Source organism: Podarcis muralis, chromosome 7 (assembly GCF_964188315.1).
Source record: "Podarcis muralis chromosome 7, rPodMur119.hap1.1, whole genome shotgun sequence".
NCBI classification, from domain to species: domain Eukaryota; kingdom Metazoa; phylum Chordata; class Lepidosauria; order Squamata; family Lacertidae; genus Podarcis; species Podarcis muralis.
The window spans coordinates 72804177-72808409 of NC_135661.1; the positions used below are offsets into that span (position 1 = coordinate 72804177).

A 4233-nucleotide genomic window follows, 5' to 3' on the forward strand; every position below is an offset into this window, starting at 1 on the left:
CTATGATTGCATTAGCTTATTAAGCAGCTGCATCACACAGCTGGCTCATGTTTCTTTCACGAGTAAACAAGCCCAAGGTGCAAACTGATGGAGGTGTTTAGCAAGGCAGATAGCAACAAGATCAGTTCTCATGGCGGAGGCCTCCTCCTTAAGTACTGTAATACGAATGGCAACAGACTGGGCTCTTGGTCTAATGGCAAGCTCTTTACTCCTCACCCCCACCCCCAGGAAATTGTGGTCATTAGGGGTGGGGAGCTGGTTTAGCTCTTATCCTTCAAAGGTTCCAGAGTGCAGCTTTTCACTGTCTGCTGTGTGAGTTGTTAATGGATGCTATTCAGTCTTATTTGAGGAGGGAGAAAAATCAAAGCACGTCATTGGAGTCCCTAAGCTGGTGGCAATGGGTCAGTGCACCTGGTTAGTAACCAAAAGGTTGGTGGTTCGAGCCCACCCAGGGATGGCTGGGGGCAGGATTCCAGCATTGCAGGGGTTGGACTAGATGGCCCTCAGGGTCCCTTCCAACTGTAGAATTCTATGATGTGCCTGTGCAGGAGGAACATAACCTTTTTCCTGTTAGAATTCCTGCTCCATGATTGCAGTCATAGGATTGTCTATCACATGAAGGTATATGTTTTGACTCCACAAAGTGGGAAGTGATGGAGACAGGATGTTTGTGTTACTGTGTTCCGTGAAGTGGGAAATTGTCCTTTGTTCATTCTCTTTGCTAGAGAGAGAGGGAGCCATGTTGCAGTGCTCCATGTGTGTTTATATGTAAATAAAGTAGATCAGTCAAAATGCTGAGTTGCTGAGGTCTGTCACACATGATGTGCAAACTCTGCGGATCCCTAAGTGTGCAGGTGTCGGTTGGCATCCGTCGCTGTGATGTTCGGGCTGAAAACAGCTTTTGAAGCTCCTGAACGAATGACCAGGAGGGAGAGAACATACCAGTCGGGCATGTGTGTCTGCCAGGGTCCTACTCGAGTGTAGGCCTACCTACACACCAGGAAGCCACCAGGGTCGTTGCAACAGACCATCCCCTTTCCACTCCTCTTCCCATGATGGACAATTTACTATTCGAGACTGCAGAGTAAGGAATGGCAACAGGGCAGAGATGGCTCTACCATTCGTGCTGATTTTTGCACCCGCCTTGAGTCTTTTTGCCTGGATGGAACGTGTGTCCTTGAGCTCTGACAATGTTTCCTGCATTAAATGCTTGTGTGTGTGTGTCAGAGAGCAATGGTCGCTCTCCCCAAGCCCTGTATCCATCCCCTCTGTTGGAGGACAGGGCTCTCTCTGTTTGCCACCCAGCCTGCCCTGTGCCCCCTAAGCTAGCCTGTTGCCCTCCTGTGTGGTTGAGGATGCTCTCCCGTCTCCACAGTTGAAATAAGAATGACAGAATTGTAGCATTGGAAGGGACCACTGGGATCATCTAGTACAACCCCCTGCAATGCAGGAATCTTTTGCCCCACATGGGGCTCGAACCCACAACCCTGAGATTAGGAGTCTCATGCCCTACCGACTGAGCTATCCCAGTAGGATCCAGCAGAATCAGCTGTGAGTCTGATTGACTTCTGTACCTGGAGTTTGGAGGGGGGCACAAATTTTGCTCTTCTCCTCGGGCAGCAAAATGTACTGAGGCATCCCTGAAGACTTCTATGGAGCTGGATGGCTGGTGTGCTCTGGGTTTTGGAAACAGGGCATATTCCCTTCTGCCTAAACCGTCTTCACTCATTAATGATCAGCGGGCCTAGAGAGAAGAGCGTTTTCAGCTTTTGAAGGAGGATGTCCATGTAAAAGCATGCGGCTGCACAAACCCCCCACAACCCCTCCCTGAAAAGGGCAGCCCCCTCCCGATGGTGCATACAAAGCCTCCATGAGGGTCCATAGTCTGTGTGCATAGGCTTTTCCATAAGTTATGCTGAAGCAGGAGCAAGGACCGTGCGAGAAAACCCCTGTCTCTGTCTAAGCCCAACTCACGCGCAGAGTGCTCTGATGCCATCAAACTGGCAGAATCCATGCAGCTGGAGGACAAACCAGCTCGCATTCTGCTGAAGACATGCAGGGGAGGGCTGTGGCTCTGCGGTAGTGCATCCACTTCACATGCAGAAGGTCCCAGGTTCGATACCAGGTAGGGCTGGGAATGTCTGTCTTAAAATCCCGGAGGGCTGTTGCCAGTTAGGGTAGACAAAACTGGGCTAGATGGTGTCTGTACAAGGCAGCTCGCTATATTGCCCACCTCTGCTTAGCTAGGCAGGGCCAACCCTATCATTGGGCAGAGCGAGGCAATTGCTTCAGGCGGCAGATGCTCGGAGGCAGCAGTATGGATATTCCTCCAGAGCCACTCTCCTCTTTGGCTGGCCGCTCTGTTGATCTGACTCTGTGTAAGGCAGCTTCCTGTGTTCCTGTGCTGTGACTGAAGGCCACCTGCCAAGAGCCCCCTGTAAAATATACGTCCCTTCTGCTGAGTGCCAAATCTGCTGTCTCGGAGGACACTTGGCTGAGGAGCCTGGGATGACAAGCCAAAGGCCAGTGCCTTTACAAGTGGCTCTTGTAGGTCCAACGTGAACGAGAGCGGCAGCAAGGCGCATGGCCCAACATACTAATGTGGTGCGCTGCAGGATGACCTGGTGCCATTGCTCTTCCTGCAATCCGCTCCGATCGCTATTATACCTGAGATTATGCCTGTGCTGCAATGCAGATCGCATACATTGGTCGTGAACTGGCACACACACTGCCTGATAGCACGGAGTGGGGCGTGCAGGCAATCTGCGCCAAGGCGCGCCCAATGCAAATGGGCATTTCTGCGCGCACAGCCTCTGGTCAGTGCAGGTGCTGCCAAGGAAAACAGGACCCTTTGTCCCTGGCAAGGTGTCTGTTGCTAGTGGTCACTTATCAGGGCGAAACCTTTTTGGATGGCAGTCCCCAAATCAGATTGTCCCTTTTACCTTTGCTTCAGTAACTTTCACAGATGCCGGTGGCTTCCTCTGTCCTTTTGACTTTGACCATGTTTGCAGAACTTGCCTCGTCCCTAAACAGGCTTGCTGTTTCCAGGGTGCTGAGCACCCTCCTTGTCGCAGAGTGTGTGTGATGCTGCTGCCCTCTGCTGGTAAGAGCTGGCCTGACTTTGGGTGGACTTGAATGTGCCCAGGTATTCACACAACAAACCCTTGAACTTTTAAAGATCTGTGATCATCGCACCTATTCATGTGAAAGTGAGAGAGCATTACTTTTAGTCGCTGCAAGCAGAAAGATAATAACATCCTGGTAAAGGAGCTGAAAGGTCCGTATAGTTAAAGCTATGGTTTTCCCAGTAGTGATGTATGGAAGTGAGAGCTGGACCATAAATTTAGAAGGCTGATCGCTGAAGAATTGATGCTTTTGAATTATGGTGCTGGAGGAGACTCTTGAGAGTCCCATGGACTGCAAGAAGATCAAACCTATCCATTCTTAAAGGAAATCAGCCCTGAGTGCTCACTGGAAGGACAGACCCTGAAGCTGAGGCTCCAATACTTTGGCCACCTCATGAGAAGAGAAGACTCCCTGGAAAAGACCCTGATGTTGGGAAAGATGGAGGGCACAAGGAGAAGGGGACGGCAGAGGATGAGATGGTTAGATAGTGTTCTCGAAGCTACCAGCATGAGTTTGACCAAACTGCGGGAGGCAGTGGAAGACAGGAGTGCCTGGCGTGCTCTGGTCCAAAGAGTTGGACACAACTAAACGACTAAACAACAACAACAACAACAACAACAACAAAGGAGCTGAAGATGCTGTTTGGGTAATGCAAGATCTTCATGTGATCAGAAATTACTGCCCCTTTGGTACAGCCCCAACCTACTAGGAAAAATGGCTAATTTAGACTGCAGAGAGGTAATGTATTGTCTCCTCCCAAGAGTTAAAAGTTCAAAAGATGGGTCACCTTTTGTGGTGTGTATATTCAGCCAATGTTGCCTCTGGAAAATAGGTTAGAAAGAGATTCCCAGCCTCCAATATCAGGGTCTTCTGGTATGTAGTGCCATCGTTTCCATTTTGTGTTATCGTTTTCCATTTTGCACAAAGTATTCAAGAAGATCAGGAAATTCATTTCACATGCCCTGCTTATTCCAGTTTAAGGCTCCCCCATCGTCAGGATTCTATGGAACCCACCCAAATTGTGGAGTCAGCACTGCCACCTCCCAGGCCTCCTCCATGGAGAATGGAGTGGATTCCTTGCCTCTGCTTATTTTTCCTTAGGTGCTT

The 4233-nt window shown here is 49.9% G+C and overlaps 1 non-coding gene across 1 annotated transcript; it reads right to left on the minus strand.

The window, feature by feature from the left end:
* Positions 1-1458: 1458 nt before the first annotated feature.
* TRNAR-CCU (transfer RNA arginine (anticodon CCU)) lies at positions 1459-1527 on the minus strand. The gene has a single exon. It is a non-coding gene; the product is annotated as a tRNA-Arg (tRNA).
* Between the last annotated feature and the right edge of the window lie 2706 nt (positions 1528-4233).